The sequence below is a fragment of the Condylostylus longicornis genome, unplaced genomic scaffold (assembly GCF_029603195.1).
Source record: "Condylostylus longicornis isolate FDR11 unplaced genomic scaffold, ASM2960319v2 ptg000010l, whole genome shotgun sequence".
Taxonomy (NCBI): Eukaryota; Metazoa; Arthropoda; class Insecta; order Diptera; family Dolichopodidae; genus Condylostylus; species Condylostylus longicornis.
The window spans coordinates 13,520,050-13,542,276 of NW_026577979.1; the positions used below are offsets into that span (position 1 = coordinate 13,520,050).

At 24.0% G+C, this 22,227-nt stretch overlaps 1 protein-coding gene across 1 annotated transcript in view; it reads right to left on the reverse strand.

Annotated features, from left to right (window-relative positions):
* The window catches only part of LOC129619085 (myc protein), a 135,447-nt gene extending 114,524 nt beyond the window's left edge, over positions 1 to 20,923 (reverse strand). Inside the window, exon 1 of the mRNA XM_055534169.1 lies at positions 20,895 to 20,923. The gene's annotated coding sequence lies outside the window, so the exon portion shown is untranslated. The remainder of the gene's footprint in view (positions 1 to 20,894) is intronic.
* Between the last annotated feature and the right edge of the window lie 1,304 nt (positions 20,924 to 22,227).

Consider the following 22,227-nt stretch of genomic DNA (forward strand, 5'->3'; position numbering starts at 1 on the left):
GTTAGAATTTCCAAATTTGTACAACTTTGTACAGAATATTAGGTTGAATTAACAATTGATATTAATTTTTATTTTTAAATTTCTCTCCACATAATAGAATTTCGTACAAGAAAAAAAGTAATTCATGCAATTCTAACAGATCAAGAGTGACACCTCTAAGAGATCAAGAGTGACACCTTGAAAATATATACATATATATACATATGTATAATATATAATACCTACTTGCACTCTCAAATTTCAATACTCCTTTCTTCATTTTTCTTATTTTAATGTCATGACATTTAAATTAATTTTCGATCGTTGTATTACGGACGCAGTGACGATGACGACCATTAAGAAAGAAAACGAAAATTAAAAGTAAAAATATAAAAATTCCGGTTCAATATTTTCTTATTCTTTAATGTAAAAGAGATAGAAAAAACGAAATGTGATCTATGTGATCCCCAAATTGTAAACTATCATCACACATACATTTACATACATATAAACATAAATTATTTTATATAAGTATTAAATTTAACTAAATAATTATTGAAGAAAAATTTTAACTTGTAAAAAAGAAGCATATGCTTCGATTTATTCTAAGCTTGACTATTTTATTTTTGTATTCCTATGTATGTAGGGGTAAACCATTTTTTCGAAGAGACATAAAAAATTTATTTCACCATTGATAATATTGAAATGTATAATTTCAATATTAGTTTTATGTATGTGAAGACATCAATCAAAGAATCAAGAGTGTCAATCGAAGACCGAAAAACAGCTCTCAAATTCGCGATCATTGTGTTTCTAAAAACTACATTTTGAGATAATTTCTCATTCAATTTTTATTTTAACCGTAGAAAAAATAACTCTTTTCTCCAATTTTACTTTCCATTATGGAAACCCTTCAAACTAAAATATGTGGAAAACGTGAAATCCTTTTTTTTCCAATTTTTTATACATTATTACACAGAGAGAGAGAGCGAAATATCAAATTTTTAACAAGCCAAATTCTGACGAGGCTGAAAACTTTCTATTTGTAAAACAAAATGAATAAGAGTTGTTGGAACTTTTTTCAATATTCTCAATTCGCCGCAAAGAAAATTTAATTTAAATTGTCAGTCCTCAAAATTGTATACATGGAAACATTTTTGTAGTTTTCAATACTGAACATAACGTTTATTACCCTGTTTTTTTGTTGGTATTCTTCCAGATTCGTGTTTTTTAGAGTTCACCCTCTTTTCCCCATATTTTACATGCCCATTATTTCATATTTAATTTTTAAACATAATATGTAAGTATAGAATGGGGCCAAGAATAACAAGTAATATTGCCGGAAAAAAACAGATGCTCAGAAACTCAATGACACGAGTTTATTCAAAGCTCAATGACTAAGTATATAAGAGTAATTAATAACTTTTATATATATATACATATATATATATATATATATATATATTTGGCCTAACACATTTTCGAAGTGGTTAGTTAAATTAGTCAAACTTGGAAATCAGAAAAAGCTAGACATCAAAAGCAGTGACTATGCAAAATATTAAGTCACATTTGAATATGATATAATTTGCAAACTACCAATAAATTTTTTTGTAAACTTAAGTACCGCTAATTAACACATCACAAATGAGCTGTTTGAGAAGTTGTTTAGCGTTATCTGAAGTCAGCTTGCCAAATGTTGAACTTGGACTTTATTACAAGCTCTTTGTTTAGAACTCTTAAATTTTTTATAAATTAATTCTAAATTACTGCTGTCAATATCTGATAGTTGACATGAAATACTATTTTCTCGTTTTAAAATATAAAAAGAAGATTACAAATGATTATTTAAATTTAGTCGTATATTCATTTTCTACTTTGTATCGCAATATTATGTGATAAGTGATTTTTTTCTATTCTATTCAATCGTTTTTTTTTCTAGTTATATTATTTATATTATCATTATTAAAGAATAGTGTACATGTATTAAGATAACGTCAAATTTTTGTATCTGCGTCTTATTAAAAAAAAAATAAATAAATAAATATATAAGAAAAAATTGAATAAAATTACAAAAAATGAAAAATTTTAATTTTAGATTTTTTTTTAGTTTAATACACGAATACATTAATATTCGAATATAAGTATACAAGTATATCTATGTATAATAAATAGTAAATTTATAAAATGATGAAATAAAATAAGAAGAAAAAATAAATTTGATCTTTTTAATTTCCCACCATTCGAATGTGTACACTGTGAGCTAACATTGATTATCAGTTACTCACCTCACGTGAATTATAATCACGTCACGAGTATTTATTATTTTCTTTCTATTTATTTTAAATGCACATGTATTTGTATTTTATAATAAGACGTGGTAGTAAAATGGCCCTGATGGTAAGCAGCATGTGTTTTTAGTTAAACACTTTACTTTATGTATAGTTTTTTTTTTCTTTTAAAATAAGAACAAAAAAAATAGAAACAACGTAGAAAAAATTTTTTTAATAAATATTTCATTATTCTTTTTTTTAAATCAAATAAAATTAATTAGCAAATTATATATTTAAATTATGGTTATTTAGAATTATACAATAATTTATTATAAAAATTGTTAAGAATATTGAATAGTTAAAAAAAAGAAAAAAAAATCGAAAATTGTTAGTTTTTAAGAACATTTCTAACAGAATTGTAAAGCAAAATTTGCTTATAAAATTGATTCTGTTCGTGCTCATGTCTGTCCATTTACACTTCTTCTTATTAAATTTCTATATCATTTTAATTCTATAACCGCAATAAATATTGTAAACGAAACCTGATTCACTAGATTTCATGATTGAAACTTTGTACTTATATGCAATCACAAGTAATTTTTAAATTTGTCGATCGTGTATATGTAATGCATTTTTCCCTTAAAATATAGCGGGCGTTAAAGTTAAATTAATTGAATTAAATTAATCTTTTTCAAATTTTTTTATGAAACAGGTATATGAAAATCTTAAATTTTAGCAGGCGTTAGATATTAATAAATTTATTTCTTCCTTAAATAAGTTATTATTCTGTCAAAATAAGAAAAATTTTAATTTTCGGCAATTTCAAACTGTGAACTCTTCTAAGTTTTTACTATAAAACATATAGAAAATGCCTCACTTCTAAACCAACTTAAAAAACCGTCTTATCTTTCTTAAAATAACGCAATGCTTATTTCTATAATTTTTGTTCCTCGTTTGTGTATTTATATTCAATAGGAGGACATACTCGTACTTTGATGTCAGAGTAAAATAAAAAAAGTTTTTTAAAAAAGGTACATATATAAAGGAAATGTGCTACTTTTCGAATTACCTACTTTATTTCTTAGTCATATTTAAGATAGTGGGGAGAATAATGTTACAATTTTTTTTTATGTTGCTATAGAAAAACGATGTATTAATTAACATTTAATAGAGTATTAAAAGCAAATTAAATATATTTTTATTCTATAAAATAATGAAAAATAACTAAAAATGTATATATACATATTTAAACTTATATACGGACAACACAGTAAAAAGCTTTCTATATAACTTCATTTCAATTATACTATCCCGAAATCATATGCTTTTTGACATACAATGCAAAAATATCTTAAATATTTTGTAGATTTTTGCATAAACTTTTTTATAATTTTATACTAAAATCATTATTTTGAAACTAATCTAAGTCCATTGTAAATAAAAATGAAAAACTGCATAGTTTGAATTTTATTTCTCCATAAAATATAATTATTTTCATGCCGTCTATTCTAACTCTAGTTGTTTTGATCTTTGTATTGGTAAGTATGCTTTGAGTTCTCTGTATTTTCTAGGAATTTGAATTATGTTTAACTATGGGTTATAAAAAAGGGGTATTGTAGTCGAAGTCTTTTTTATTTTTGCTGTTTTTTCTTTTTTTTTTTGTTTTTCCATAAAATTTTTTGTGTCTCTCATACTAATAAACTTTAACCCTAACTGATCTCCACCATTTCATTCCTCGTCCTGAACAAATTAGTGACGATTTTACCGGACAATCTAATAGGTGGATTTGATGCGTCTAAATGATGATTGTTTTGGATCTTTTGTGCATTTCTTTCTTTGGATCATTTATTTGTTATCATTTCTTTGAATATAAGAGTTTGGAAATGAATTGCAAATGATCTTTCACTTTCTTTTGTCACTTTCAAAATATATCATTATATATTGATCATATACTTATAAATTACCCAATGAATTAATTAATTTTTAAAATGAAATTTAATCAAAACGTAAAACACCAATATTATTGCAAACAAATGAAATTTCATTGGAAATGAAATGGAAAAAAAAACTTGTAAAAATCTCAATTGAAATTTACTCTTTGCATTATAACTAATGTCATACTTGTTCTTTAGAATATTTTAATCATACGCAGAATTACCACACATATGTATATGTATGAATGTAAGATTAAGTCTAATAGATTTTACATTCATTGTACTGAAATAGTAATAATTATTAAAATATTTTATGTACATATGTGAGTGCATATAATATAATCTATAATATATAATCAAATTGAACTTGAAAATGAACCTTTTCTGTCATAATATTATAACATCAAAATTTATTCAGATTTATTTAATTCCTTTACTATATCCATAAAATATTACAATTTAATAGACAATGAATGACTATAATTAGTATTAAATAATCAAATAAAAGCATAGCAAAATACCATGAATTAAATTTTAATCCCGGGAAGGTTGCTGTTGCAATAAATTTAATTATAAAAGGCAGACTTTTCAAAAAAAGTAAAACAAATACAGACCACCTTGTCCAATATACAATTATTTTGCCACCTACGATTATTACATTTGTTTTTTATTTTTTGTATGTTTGCATCAATCTCATTCATATATATATACATAATATATGTAAATGAAATATAAATTGATTTTAAATTGTGTCGACAAACTTACATGAATATTTAATATTTTTTTTTCAAATAAAATTAATTTGAAAGCGTTGTTAAATATGGAAATTAATAATTTTATTTAATTTTCCTTTTTGTATCTACATATTTCACGGTTATAATTTTACAAATGATTTTTACCTTGTCTCGATTTATTAAATATTGTGTATTAAATTGTTACATTTAATAAATATTAAATAAAATTTTCATAAAGTTGCACTTGGTAATTTCCACTGAAGAAAAAAAAAGCGGTAAAACAGAAATAATAATAAAAAAATAATAGATTTAAAAAAAAAACATTGTAATACAATGCTTACTTCCGTTGGAAAGTTAAACTGCTAAACTATATGAATTGCAAATTACTTTTAGAATAAATGGCTTTATAAATGTTAAAACACATTTATGTACATAATATGTATGTATGTAGATGAGAATATAATAATATTGGGTTTGACTACTATAAAAAGAAGCCTTCTGAAATTAATTGATAGAAAAACCAAGATATCGTTTAATTAAGAACTTTTAATATTAAAAATTCTAAATCAATGAAAATTCTAACGTAGAATGGAATTATTTTAATTAATTTTCTTATAAACAGAATATTTTGCTTTAAAATTTTACAATTTAGTTTATTTGTTTTTCAATGAAAGAGACACTTTGGGACAAATTAAGACACAAAATTAGATTTAAGATAAAAAATGCTATGCAACAACAAGAAACACGATATGGGAATTTGAAGCAAATTGATTTTTATATGCAAAATAATATTTAGTTTCATGTTCATATCCATATTAAGAAAGCAAAACTATTGTAGAATAAAAAATATGGTTAGAGATAAGAGGCACTTTTCTCACTAACCTGTAATGTTATCAAAACTGAATTCCTACTACTTGAGGATTTAAATTTTCGAAAATTAAATATTAAACGAAATAGAGAAAACGTCGACACCAAACTTTTACGATTTGCATTGTTTGCGTTGTATTTGTTAAAATTTCATGACATGCATACTTTGAGGGGCAAACCCTAAAAGAGCAAAAATATAGGATAATAAAAATTACTGTCTCATAATATGTCGATATACTTATAGAGATGCAACAATTTTAGAGAATTTTGCAAAAAAAAATATGCTACAATTCAATTTCTGAAACAAACTGTTGATAGCTCTTTTATATATGCCCACTTTTTAATTTTCAATTTCAATAATTCTCCATTAATAAGAGTCTGCCCTTAATAAACTATACAACTTCGATTCATATACGAATGTATCAATACTTTAACAATAAACATTTAAAAATTATTAATAAAATTAAAAACAACGTCGTAAAATGTATTGACCCCCATAGAAACTTAAAATAAATACATAAACAAATTTTATAAATTTAAAATATTTAAAAAACAGACTACATACATTTTTTCCTAATAAAAATTTTGAGTTTTATGGAAAATACCGCATTTTCGTAAATAAAATTGTTGTAAAACTTAAAATTTATTTTTATATAAAATTTTTTTTAATGACTTTACACAAAATATTTTTGTTAAAATATCAGAGGCTACAATATTTGTATTAAAAAAAAATTTGAGAGAAAATTTTATTTTCATATTAGAATTAAAAATAGTTCAAGTTTAATATTAGCTTTCCCCATAACTTTGTTATGTTTCAAAAAACCTCAATGATTATGAATGAATAATAATTTCATTCAAATATTTAAAATTACAAAAAAAAACTTGAAACAATGATTAATTAATGAACACATTTAAAAAACATAAAATTTGTTTCATTTTCATAAATTATTTTACAAAAAGAAGTTCTTTTTTAAAATTACAAATTCACACATATACACATGCCTAAATTTATAAACAATATAATGACAATAATAATGAAAACAAGGAAATTCAAAACATTTTCCAACATAATATTATTTAAAATTAATGTATACGTATTTAATATTTAATATTTAGGTTAACATGCGTGAAAAATTACAAAGCATATTATAAATTATTTAACTAGATAATGTACTATATGTATATACAGTGCGATGCGACTAATTCGTACGCAGACACCTTTTGAAAATGTTTTAAAATCATCAAAATTGTGTATTTTTTTAACAGACTTTCATTTTAGAAAATATTGCGAAGTCTAATGGTGATAAACAAAGCGAGTACGGTGAATGATTCAAAGCAAACCTCTATTTTATGATGGAAATTAAAAAAATATTAAAAGATTCGTAACTCCAGGAATTATATACATAACGTATAATAAACACCAACTGGCAGAATGGTGATATTTAAGAAGAAGTTTACAATTAGCAATTAGTTATTTAACACAGTAGCAATAAGATGTGGAGGAAAATCGTGGCGAATGCGAGTACAATATTAACATTATAATCAATTGCAATATTAACAGAAATCGCTTCTGTTCCGAATTCAATTAAAATTAAGGCATTATCCTTGAAATTTAATTCTCTCACTGTATATATCTATGGTATCTATATATAAATTAGATATAGTTAATAAGAAAATGTAACAAATAAACAAAAATAAACAGTTTTTGAAATAGACGCGAGACGATAAATGTGATTTAGAAAAACAATACTATGAAGACCCTATACCAAGAAATAATATTAAAAAATATTTTGGAAATTTTTTTTTAAAAAAAGTAATTAAAACAAATTAAATGTACAACACTCATAACTGACAGTATTGTAATTTTTCTTTGAATTCGTTATAGTTATTCGATAAAGTGTAATTCTATGATAAGAAAAAAGAGAGAAATCCTTTATGTTCTGGAATTTTATATTATCAACAAATTTATTAAGTCGCTATATTTACACACACAATAGTTATGTAAAATCTTCAATCAAAAATTTGTTCTCCTCGATAGGACTTAAAAATTTATGAAACGATTTATATCAAATGAATTTATCAATAAAAAAAAATGAGAGATGATTTTTTTGGAATAATCGAGATGAACACTGATTATAATGCAATTTCAATCAAGAAGTGGAGCAAAGGCAAATAGAGTTTTATTTGGCTAGCATGGATATGCCTGCTAACATTTATTCTGTTTTAAGATTCAATACGATTCAATGTCGAAATTAGCAATTAAGATTATAGCTTGGACTACAGTTTTTATTCTGAAAAAAAAAATGATCACGTTTGAAATTGATTCTAAAATAACAATATAAACTTTGTTTTGTTACCACTGAATGTCTCCTTGCTTTTAATTTAACCAAGAAAAAAAACTATGAATAATTGAAACTCATAAAGAAAAAACCAACATAAACAAATAAAAATATACTTACATATACACATGAATACATACATATTATACGATACAAACAAATAATAAACAATCACGTTGCATAACAGCAACAGGTAAAAACAAAAATAATACCAGATACTTTTATATTTTGCATAAAATGCATAATTATTTGTTTTACTAAATACATAAGTAAACATACATAAGTACATATTTACGTATATTCATTTTAAATGTACAAAATGTAAGCTTATTTTCGCCTTAAGTACTCTACATAGCACAAAAACAATATAATATACACACATACTATGTATGTAACTTAAAGCTCAATATCCTTCCCTTACCAATGGAATTTGAAGAATTTATAAAAAAGTTTTTGTAGTTTTTTTGGTTTGTTGCGACGATATTAGATTACACTGTATAATTGCAGTAATTAATTCTGTAGTAATCATCAGATTTTAAATAATTTAATAAAAATTAAATATCAATTATGAAAAGTTGAAAAAAAAAAACGAAAAACGGAAATTTATTGGCAAATTTTAAATGAACTCGTGGACACTTCTAAATAATAAACCAGTACGCAAAAGTTATATGCGTACGTTATGTGTAAAACCACCATTTTGTAGTCTCATGTTAACACAATTTGGTAATTAGATTCAATTACACATATGTAAGTATATAAATATAACAAAAGAAAAAACAGGGTTAACAGAAATATCAATATAGGTTCACATATAAAGAAACATATAGAAAATTAAGTGTGTCAACAAAACGTTGCACACGAGAATGTATACACGAAATATGAACTGGAATCGCAAAAACATTGAGTTTTGAAACAACTTAAAAATCATAAGCTGAATCGTTTGTATATTCAAACTTGCTGCAAATTAGATGCCAGAGCTAATATCATTAACAATGTAAAAATTAAAGTATTTTCCTTTCGAAAACATCAAAAATGATTTAGATTCATTCCCTTGCTTTTACTGCTAAACTATTTATAAAGACCGTCTGTTATCACTTTTTTAACCATATTGTCAAAAAATACAGCAACAAACAAGATATTTGACATCGAAATTCCAAATTAGAACAAGCTTTTAAAATTCTATTTTATTTAATTTCCTTGAATTTTTTATGTTTACAATATAAATTTAATTGTATACAGTAAAATTTTCAAACATCTTTTTAAACATTTAACAACATGTTTTAAGCTATGATCAAACATCAAACAAGTCTTAAATTATACATTCAGACAGCGACTTTTTGTTTTAGAGAATTTTTCATCAAAGAAACGTGAAGCACATTTGTCGTATAAACACTGGCTATATTTTGCATACATACATATACATTCATTTATTTATTATATTTTTGATGATATTATGTGGCCTGAGGTCCGAACTTTTTTTGCAACGCAAACATAAAAGTGAATTATTACTGAAATTTTCATTTTATCGTATATTCATAGTTGGACAACCTTCACACATTGGTCACAATTACTAGCACACATTCAAAAAAGCCATTTGTGATGATCACATTAATTTTGACAAAAAAAAAGCATAGATAAGTACAAAATTTTTCCATCATCTTAATGTTAAATAACACCACCACCATTTCAATTTATTTGTGTGCAATTTATTTTTGTAAAAACAAAAAACAAAAACAAAAATTAATGATAACGCATTTTTTTTTTTTGTAAACGCGGACATGCCACTACTGTTTGCCGCCATAAATTCAAAATCGAATTTCAATAACATGAATCGAAAAAATCAAAACAATAACGAAAGACGTGTAAAAATATTTTGAAACTTTTCCAATGTAAATAAATTTAATGGAAAGGAAATCCACTTTTTCCTTTTCGCTTCTTGTTATCGACGGAAAATTTTTGTTATTTTTACGTTTCTTCCATCTTTTTCTTGTTTTGTTTTTCGTTTTTGCGTTATGTTGGTGTTTGATAAATTATTGTTGCTTCTCAGTTCATGTGCATGAAATCCCATTCTCATTGAAATTTTAACTTATTGCTAATTTTGAATTTTCTACTCATTAATATTATAAAAGAAAAAAAAAAGAAAAAAAAAATTGTATTTTTAAGTGAAAATTATATAAAAAAAAATTATTTTTACTGTTTATTTTGCAACAATTGAATCAAACATGTTGGTTTCTATTTACGTTTTTTTCTTTTATGCTATTTTTTGTTTAACTGTACGCTTTTTTATGTTTGTTATTATTTTTGGCGCGCATTTCATCAGACATGAATATTTTTATTTTTATGAATTTTCTGTTTGTTTTTGAAATATTAAAATTTAATTTTTATTTTATTTAAAAAAAAAAAATCCAAAATTTTTTTTTATTTATTTTTCATGCTTAAATAATATTGCAAAAGAATTTAAAACGATACGTAAACAATAAGTACTCGAACAAATTTATATGTACACATGTAAGTATACTCGTATTGGTAGATGTTATGTAACGCACATCAATTACAGACATGTTCATAATCAAAAACTGCTATAATTATAAAAGTGATATTTTCGTTGTTTGATTTTTTATATTTTTAACTTTGAGTACTTTACACTCGGTTCGTTACAGTGTTGTCAACGTGAAATTCATTCAACTTGTTATGGTATTGAACAGTAGACAAACTAGTGCGCGTACACTGCTTCCAAAATTAATTTGATCTCTAGATTACATTTTTTATTACAGTGCATATTACATTTCTCTTGCTCTTGATGTTAACATTAGAAAACTATACTAGATATGAAATCGGTATAGTTCTGGTCGAAATGTTCGAAAGAAGAATCCAAAATTGACTCTTATAGCAAACCATTTAAAAGGGTGTCCTAAGTAATGGCCACTATTGTTTGTAACAAACTACACATATTATGTAAGCCTATCAGTTATTTATTTTAATAAATACTAAAAAAGAAAACTAAATTCATTAGCCCGAAATATATTTTAGCTACAATTTTTAACCTTGACTAAAATACTTTAATTTACATTATGTTTTGTCTTTTAAAATTATTTTATGCACTTATACACACTTAACTGAATCATTCTTGAGTTTAAAAAAAAACAGAAATTGTTCTCTCTTTTCTAAATTCAAATTTAGAATTTTATTTTAAAACACAAAAAATAAATATTTGAAAATATGAATTAGAAATTTAAAATATAACCTTCAATTATTTTAATTTTCAAATGACATCAATATTAAAATTTAACTGCTGATTGCAAGGACAAATAAAACAATAGATTAAAATATTTAATTTTAACTTTATTTTGCGTTTATTAAGCAAGCAATCAACACATATAAGTCTGGTTTTAGAAAAAAAACCTAAATAAATTGTGAGATAAAACCAGCTGTTGTTAAACAGCACATTTCCCTTAAACAAGTGAAAATACTGTTTTAAAATGCAATATTCTATTTAAATTACATATTATGTATTCTGAGTAAGTCTATTACTATACAAAAATTATAATCCTACACATATTACGTAAAAATATTGCATACTTTTAGGCTGACATTATTCTCAATTTTAAATAAATATTAAACGTAAAAGAGCAAGATAATTATTTACTAATTAAATACCTACATGATTTAAAATAAATAATTATGTATGTACATATATTTACTGATAAGAAGACATTTATTATTAGTTTTCTTTCTAATTTTGGGAGGTGATAACTTGGAAGAGGAAGGAAGTAGTGCAAATCTTCGTCTAACGAAAGAAATTATTTATTAATAAGTATGTAGAAGTTGCAAAAATTAAGACACCTGCAGCTTACCTTCAATTAAAAAGTAACAATTTTTAAAAAACACGGTTCAAAAATAATCATTAATTTTAATTCAGAATTATTTTCATTGCAGTTTTTACCATTTCCTATTATAAAACAGAGAAAATTAGTCTATGATTTTGATTCCATTTTGAAAATTTAAAAATAGTTTGCAAAATAAACGTTTCAACATACTTTATATATATATAACTTTTAGAGGTTCTGGAGTAATTAGTTCTTTAAAAAAAGTAGCAAGTGTCAGTTTTCTACGTTAAAGCGAGCAAATAATTTTTGGATGGACGAACGTAAATAATTAAACGCGCAAAATGAAAATAATGAGTACATTTTTTTTCGATTTTGTTGGAAATGTGCTAATAACGACAAATTAAAGTAAGAAATATTTAGAATAAAATTCATTTATTTGCTTTTTTTTAATGTACACATTTGCCATTCAATATTTGCAACATTTTCAGCTGCAAAATGCTTTTCTGAATAAATAAAAAATACATATTTGAGTATTATTCTTATCCAAACACCAAATTAAATTATTTTACGTTGCTACAATTGAAATTAAATTATTTTATTATACAGTTATAAACTTGCATGTTGATTATAAATAAATTTAAAACTTAAAATTTAATTTTTCTATGGGTGTGGTAAAATCAATATAAAAATTTGCAAATAAAAAATTTAATAAAGCTAGATAGAAGAGAATTTAATTAACTGTGTTAAAACTAAAGGTGAAATTCAGTAATATTTTAAACCATAATAAATATTTAAAATATATCTTTAATAACAATATACACAACATACTAAATTACACTAGATTTGTCTAAACTCTAAAATATTACTGGAAATTAAAGCAATTTACAACAACTAACTCATTATAACACCCATTAATTTAACCCATCAATCCCCTTGCTTTTTCGAATTTCTTTTGAATAAAACGATTAATAGTATGTATTCATTAGCTTCTTTGTATATATTTATTATATAATATGGTAATGCAATAACAGAACACACAATAAATAATTTTATATTAAGAGAGAATCTAACCGGAAGCAAATTTAACTACATAGCAGCGTTTGTTCAGTATTGGAATGAGTACGTATATAATATCGTTCTAGAAAAGGATGAAAATTTGTTCCAAAAGAATCTACACACGAAAATATATATTTATTTATATATACTATGTAAGTTTTTGTGTGTGTTCAATTAATGAAATCAAGAACCAAAACAGAATACAAAAAACAAAACCTTTAAAAATATTCTAAACGTGTGAAAATTTTTTCTTCTTTTCAAATTTGAATAAATGAATTCAAATGAATAATTGACCCAGACCTTTAAGACCAACCAAAAAACGAAAAATAAACCAAAAAACATACAAGTAATCAGAAAAAACCAAAATCTTTTAATTTTTACGAAAGAAAAAACTTTACAACAACGCAGGTGGTACAAATGCTTAAATACAAGAGATTGATTGTCATTGTGTTCTTTTTCATGTTTACCTTTACTTTTCATCCAAACCAAAAAATTTTGATAGTTTTGAGTAACACTAAGACATTAGTTAACTAAGATTTCTTTTTTTTACTATAACTGACTATAAAACAAATTAGAATTTTTTAAACATTCAATTAAAATGGAAATTAAAAAAAAAGGAAGAAAAAATTGTTATAAAAAATTTCATGAAATTTATTTTTCATTTGTATAACAAAAATTTTATATTTAATTTAAAAATTAATATCAAATACGCCCTATGTTTGATAATTAGCTTACCAAATTATAATTTCTACTCCATTCTACATGATTACATAAAAATTGTACAATTTGAACTCTACGAACAATTTTTGTCGAATATTAGAACGAAAATCTTGAAATTTTATATTAAAATTTGGAAATGTTTTGGAACATCATAAAAGATATGACACTAAAGGGTTAATATAAAACTTTGTTTGAAAATATATTAAAAATTTCGTTTTATTTACGGTTATTCCCCAATTTTGAATGTTTATTGTGAATTGAAAGTTTTCTTACAATATTCCAGGCACGTTTCCCTCAAAATTAAAAAAGTTCTGACTTTTAGCTTAACAACAAGTACCTTGCAATTTCAACCATATTATAAATTACAAATTGTAATATAAAGTTACACTATGTGAATGTCACACTGTATATATGTCTAAGTTCCTATACGAGTAATAAATCCGATTTTTATTTGAAGACGATTAATGAATATTTCTAATAGATAGACAAAATCTTTTGTTTTTCGTATAAAAATCCTCCTATCAAAATAAAATTCTTAATTTTGAATTTCCCTTAAATTTTAAATAACTGTAATATTACATGGAGTTGCAGTACTACATGGAGTTCTCCTTTTATACGTAGTCTTAATTGGATAATGGTTGCACATGTTTCGAAATAATGAAGTGTTATGCTTGGTCTTCAAATATTGAAAAATTTATTTTTATTAATATTGTATAAATTTTTCATTTCCTACATTAAATTTCTAACGTTTGCATATTAAAATATATAATTTTTCACCGTACAAGTGTAAATTGACGAATTAAAGTTAAACGTGACTATAGAAATTATAAAAACGAAAAAAAAGGAAAAAGAACGAATCCAAAATATTAAAAAATACAAACTTATAAACTATAAACAAAATGGTTCACAAACAAACTCTTGTAAATTAGTAAGTGTTACAAATGTTTTACACTTTTATTTTATTTTTTGATAATTAAAAATAAAAAAAAAGTGATGATGTGACCTTCTTAATATATTGAGAATGAATGACCTTTAAAATTATAAACAATAAACAAATATTCTGTAAATGACGTATTTTATAAAGTAAACAATAAAACATAATTTTAGTATGCAGATGAATTCTATCTAGAATAGCACATTCAATTTATTAATATGTAATTGGATTTGGATTTAAGTCTCAAGCAATATGAACCTAGTGAACAAAATTTCAAATATGTAGTGCGAGATTAGTGCCTTTTTTATTAGAAGTAATCAATCATTACCAATTTTGCCACCTAAGTGATTATTAAAAATTGATTCATATGGTCCAATTATTCTAATTGAACTCAAATTCTAATTCTTCATTACAAAATCTAAATTTTTTAAAAACCTAAATACAAAACTACTATAAGTACCTATGTATGTATGTCAAATCAAAAACACATTTGATTTGAACAGAAAGAAAAATAAGAAAAATGTAAAAGTTGACTAAAACACAAAAAAAAAATTTAAATTTCGATTATCAAATTTGATATTTTTACAGTTTTTAATAGAACGAACATAATAAATTTATAAATTTAAAGCGTAACATAATGAAGCGTAAGAAACTCAAAATAAAAGAAAAAAATTAGTTAAGTAAATTATGCTCTCAGTTGGATTATTTTCAGATTGAATATTTTTAATTTTTATTTATATAATAATGTATGAAAATCAAGAAATATTTTTTTTTTTGGAAAATTGACAAAAATTCTAGTGGCATTGAACCGATGATGATGGTTATAGTAAATTTAAGAGTTTATTAGTTTTTTTTTTCTAAAAAATATTTATTAATACGTTTGTCATTACTAATTTTACTTATTTGTATTAATAACATATACTTAGTATGAAATTTAAAAAAAACTTTAGTAATTTAAAAATTATCATACTAAAAGCCTACATTTCTAGGCTCTCTACTCTCTACCTTTGATTGATCAAGTGCCCGGAATATAATATTGAACAAAAAAAAATTAATACTCGTATTAATATTTAAAAATATTATAGAAGCGACGAGAAATAAATACAATTAAAAATTTGGAAAATTTTATAGAAAATACTTATATATTTTTTGGCGTAAATTAGTTTTATTTGAGATCAAAACGTATGGCTAGCAAATGCACTCTGATACAAATCTCATTACCCTATTTGATAAATCTAGCAACAATAATGTGTAATGCAGTGTCTAGTACCGGAATTTTTTACTGATTTGTACTTTATATTTAAGTGAATTAAATTTTGTAATTTTAGCGCAGATATTTTTGAAGATTTTTAAATCCGATTGAAAGAATGCAACTTGAATTGAATTTCATTCATTTTCAACAGATTTGTATACATTTTTCTCTTTTCGCATGGTCGAGACATCCGAGAGACGGATTTCTGACATCGGAAGCTTTAATCAAATTTTAATAATTGAAAATTTGAAATCAAGTAAAAAAAGAATCACCAGCATTCTGCTAGTCGTAACACTTGAAGTGGATGGGATATTATTAAATAGAATTTAGTTTTTTCTTTTTAGAATTTTGATTTTCGGATTTTATTTTATTCAGAAAATTACAAGTTTTTTCAATAAGAAACCATCACGTCATGTGATGCAACTAGTAGAATATGAGTGAATATATTATTTGAAAAAAGTCACTATACAGGAAAATTGCAAGAAAATTAAAAGCAGTAAAATTAAAAAAATGTTTAAGTATATTAGCCTTCGAGAATAAAAAATTTGTTTATTGCGAATTTCTCAGAAAGGTTAGACAGTAAAGCTTTTACATTAAAATTTTTGGTTAAAATTTCCTGGTCGACAACGAATCATGGTAAAATATATTTTTAAATCATTTGGATAAAATTAAAATTTTAATACACAATTCTTTTTTTTTGTGAAATAAAACCTTATTAAAGAGAAGAACTCAAAATAGAAATAGAAAAATAATGACAAATTTAAATAGAAAATGGTTTCGGCAACCGCCAAATTATGGAATTATGGATCTCAAATTTCAAACGCGCAAAATTTTTTTCATGAACTGATGACAAAATTCTTTGCAAATTATAAATTTTTAACCAATTTTTAAAAAGATTATATTTAATTTTAGATTTTATGAAATTAATCATCATCATTACTTAATGGCAGAATTTATCATTTATTAAGATGTCAAAAAAAAAAACATTTCTCTGACAATGTCTGATGAATGGCGTCTTACTGACCATTTGCCATTTGCGAAAAAAAACAAAGTCTAAGAAAAGAAACTTATTTTAAAAATGTATAAAATTTCAATAAGTGCGCCATAAATTTCAATGAATCAGGATTATTTTTCGGAAACATTATAAAATACCCTATTTATTGCGAAAAAAAAACAATTAAAGATTTTATTAAAAATAAATTGGTCAATTTTGGAAATTATTAGCATGATATTAAGCTTAAACCTCAACTAAAAGATTTAGGAAGATAATTTTTCATCTATGAACGAAGGGTCAATACTTCTTTATATGCTTTATATATGCACTACCCAACATTTGACTACAATTTTGTGAGTGCAAGCAATAATTTACCTAAATTGAATTTGCAAGTTGTTTGGAATCTGAGCTGGATGGTTTGGGTTCTTTGTTATTTTCTACGTTCTACAAAAATATGATCCATCTAGTGGACATCTCTTTTATAATTGAAACTTGTATCGCAGCAGTTGTCTAATCCATTTCAAGAACGGCAACGTATTTAAGATATGTACCACTTTGGTAGTATTTAAATCAATTATTGGGTGATATATTAAATGAGCACTACTATACCTTTCCAAAAATAAATGTTTGATTTATCTTTTTGTGTTACAATATGCATCGAATGTGCTAAACAATAAATTGAACATCAAATCATGTAATCTAAAATAAAAGTTAATTAATGTTATTTTTTTTTTATATCACTTATGCTGAAACATTAATCTTTATTCGAAATAGCTTAAATCTATACTTATTGCTCAATTCCAAATAAGTATGCACAAACGTATATGAAATGAGTAACAATTTGAAGATTCATTTTAGGGATGCAAACCTTTAAATCTAGTATTATTTAAAACATTAACATCACATCACTTTTTAAACAAACATACACACATATTATATCTAGTTACATACATATATAGTTGATAGACTTTGGGAATTGCAAATAAATAAATTTTGTACCCCCATTGTATACAGGGTTCTTATTTGTTTAAAACTAAAGTCAGAAATTTATTAACCATGACCATAATTATTTTAACAATTAATCAAATTACAATACGCAACATTATTTGCGACATGAAATCATTATGAGAATAATTTCACTTATTGACAAAACCAACTTCGACAAATGTTTTTTACATACATATTTTACATGTAGATTCATTAGTGTTCAATTTGCGATAAACATAAAATAATAAATAATATCCCTATTACTGAAATCAAATTATCCGAAAAAAACTTCTATTAATCAGAGAAATGTACATTATTTAATATTTCTGATGAACCAAGAGGCGTCACGAAAGTAATGACATGGTAATTCACACAAACACAATTAAAACACATACATATTTTATTACGGGAAGTTTAATGGAAAATGCATAGTATAAAAGTCAATGAAAAATTACACAAATTTGGTAGATAAAGAAAGTAATTTGACAGATTTTCTTCTTTTGCATCCATTTTCATTCTGTTACTTTTGTTTCGATTTTAATGTTCCATATTTTCTCAATTATAAGGAATATTTTTATTGTCTCTGTAATTCAAAGTAAAAGATTTTTACATATCTACATATTTTGCCTTAACACAAGTAAGTCGAAACTGTACTGTGTATTTATTATTATAAGAATTTCGTTTTTCGCCCTCGTCAAGAAAGAAACATTAAATATACCGCATATTAAAATATTTTATTACTATTAATATTTTCTTTAAGTAACCCATAAGTGTAACCTAATATATTGGTATAATTTGTTATAAAAACATAAAATACTATTGAAATATTTTGACGCTTCTCTGTATATTAATCAGACATGTACGAAATACGGTTCGTATAATGAATGTTCATTAAGTTCTAAAATAAGGTGTGCATTGAATTCTTGAATTTTTTGATCAAATTCAGTATTATGGACAGTAAAATTTCACATAAGCTCATTCAATTTTGTCACTTTAAATAATAAAAATAACACCCACTTCGAGCACTATGAAATTTTCCAAAAAATTGTTTCGCTGTGAGAAACGGATCTTTGTCCTGTTTAACTCTCTAAACCTTTCTAGTTTAACATCTCCCCTAATTCCCAATTTTAATACTAAATTTAAAACGCACAATTTAAATTTTTTGCAATAGAAAGTTTTATAACCTTAATCTAGTATACTTATGTGCACACATGAAATATCCTATTAGTTAAATAGAAAATTGTGAATTCAACGAGCTTTCGGAGGGATTTAAAAAAAATTAATTGATTTGTACAACATTTTTTAAAAATTGTCCATTTACAACTTTTTACAACTTATAAGCTTGAAGTCAGTTCGTGCATGTGTTTAGGACTAAGGGAATTGTTTTTTTCTAACACAAAAACATATTTTTGGCCCTAGTTTACAAAAATTTACATATGCCTGATACAAACATAATGGAAGAAAATAGAATAAAATTCATTGAATATCATAATTTGAGTATTATAAGCAATTATTTATTAAATGGGGTTCTAAAATATGAAAATAAAAATGTTCAGAAAAACTATAAACAAGCCTAAATTACAAGTGAATGCATCAATCTTTACATTTTACAAATAGCATAGACAAACTGTGTTAAAAACTGTGTGAAGAGTTTTTTTTTTAACAACATGGCTATACTACACTAAATACATTTTACATATTGATAAAACTTTTTACTATCATTTTTCAAGACAATGTTGAATTTCTTACAATATTACGTAACGTATAAAATCTAAAGATAAGTTTATTTTTTTATTCTGTTTTAGTTTTTTATGTTGTTTTAGAGAGACAGAACGAAAAACTTTCTTTAAGAAAGTTTTGCGTGCTTTTTAAATAGCGTGTTACATGGAATTTTAAACGCCCCTCATCGTTTACTGCATAATTATTATATTGAAGACACTAAAAATAGGAAAACAAAAATACCTTATTGTAATCTACTTTGTGGAAAAAAAAATGTCGCTTGTCCTAATAACGATAAAATTGGTTTAATCGATTAGTTTTTTTCCCCGTCTTTTCATTGTTTTGTTTTTTTTCCATTTAGTTTAACTTTTAAACTATTTGAAGGAGGTGAGAAAGTCTGCTTTGAATTTCTAATCACAAATATTGTAACCATAATAATAAATTGTGTGTGTGTATATATGAAATGCATACACTTGTATTACAAAGTATTTTATTGGTCTTAATACTTTGCGTTTAGTGCTATTTTTTTTAAACTAAAGTTTTGTAGTGTACTTAAAAAACGTTTCTTTATTTTAGGAAATTTTCTTATAGTATTGAAAGAATTTTCCCCCTTTATAAGTAATTAGAAACTTTAAATTGTATGTTTTGTCATTTATTTTAAAATAATATCGATTTTAAATTACTTCAGAATTTCTATACGTATACTTTAGTTAGTTTTCAAGAGGAATGTTTTATTAACACCGGTAATTAGAACTCTAAAAGAATAGGAAATATTTATTTTGAACTATTTAAATTGTACAGTTATTATAGGTTCAATTCTATAATTACAGATATTTGCAATTTTTTAGCTTTTCTTATGCATATTGAGTAATTAATTATATTTGCTAATTGGAAACTGTACCCGGAGTAATCAAAAACATTGTTGGAAATTAGAAAGTTTATCAAATTATTTCGGTTGATTATTTGTATGTATGTATAATTAAAATGAGTATTTATAAAAATTGGAATATTAACTAAAAATTTTCTTCGTAAAATTGTGATTGTTAGACTAAAGAATTTCTACACAAAATGTAAAGTCTTATAGAAATAATTTTGTTCAAAATAGTTCAAAAGAAACTTATTTTCTGATACCAATTTCTTACCACCTTTCCAAACGTTTCAATTCTCAATGATTGAGTTTGCGACTAAAATCAAACAATCAGCCTAATTCAAGCGTAGTAATTTTCAAATTATGTGCATTTATCTAATAAATTAATATTAAATAATTAAATTTTTCACTTACATTTATAGTTTATCCCAGTTTATTAAAATCTAAAAAGAAAATTTAAAATTAAAAAATTTTAATACATGAAAATCGCTTTATATTTAATATTTATAATATAAAAATAAATTACTATTGTTCTGTTGTAAAGAATCTATTAGACTAGAAGTGTATTTTTTGACAAAAAAGAACCGCTTTAAAATGTTAAGCTCAGAAACAGACAGATTTTTTATATTTTTAAGATCTAAAAATTCTTAAATTTAATGTCACGCCTATACACTGGTCCCTATAATATTTAAAACCACTTACTGATTTTCCCTTATATAACACTTATTATTGGTGTAAGCAAACTATAATACTTTAAAATTAAGTGAAATTAATAATTAAAGTCTGATCTTGGTTTTTAATTTTATAATAAACTTAAAATGGGCAACAAAAATCTAATATTTGGTCAAAAGTAATATTGGGGCGTAAATTGTAATATTCGCCTAAACTATTCGGTTCAGTTATTCATTTGCATTGCTACCAATAAATATAATTTATGTTTGAAAGATAAAGAAAATGGCATGTGATCACATTTCTCAGCACAAAATGTCAGCTTGTGATGTTCAGGTGTTATTTTCGAGTACTTTTCAATATGGGGGTTCGAACAGAAACAAAAAATTTACTTGCTGATTTTAACCGCTTATTTGAATTTTCGGAAAAATTACTAAAAACAATTGCCAAAAAATAAACTATTTTACCTGTCAAATACTGTTTGGAAAATTTTTGAGTGTGATCGTCGCGTAGTTAAAGAAATTTCATGTGAACAAAGCAATGTTTTACAACACATAATATTCAAATAACATGACAAATTGCCACATAATCATTTATCATAGGTGTTTGTTAGAATTTTGTATAAAATTATATTTAAAAATATATTTATGTATTTAAAAAAGAAAAAAAATATGTATAAATTTTTAAATATAGAAAATTATTTTCTATATTGGAGCTCACACGTAAATATTGTCGTCAAGTAATTTTATACGAATAAAAAAAAAAGTTCATTCTAAGTCATTGACAGCAATCCCTTTTCTCATACTTATTTATTTTTAGATTTTATTACGGAAGGTAAAAAAGAAAAATAACTCAAATAACAACAAAATCATTTTAACTTAGCAAATATGCTCTTTCCTCTCTAATTTCTAAGAAACGTCAATATTGTAGACTGGAAATAATTTTACAAAAAATCAAAAAAATATGAAAACTTTTGTAAAAACTCATTTTGCCTATTTCCTAAAATTAATATGGAAACATAAAGAAAAACCAAAAAAGATCCATAAGCAATTCGTAGGAGAAATATTAGAACAAAAAA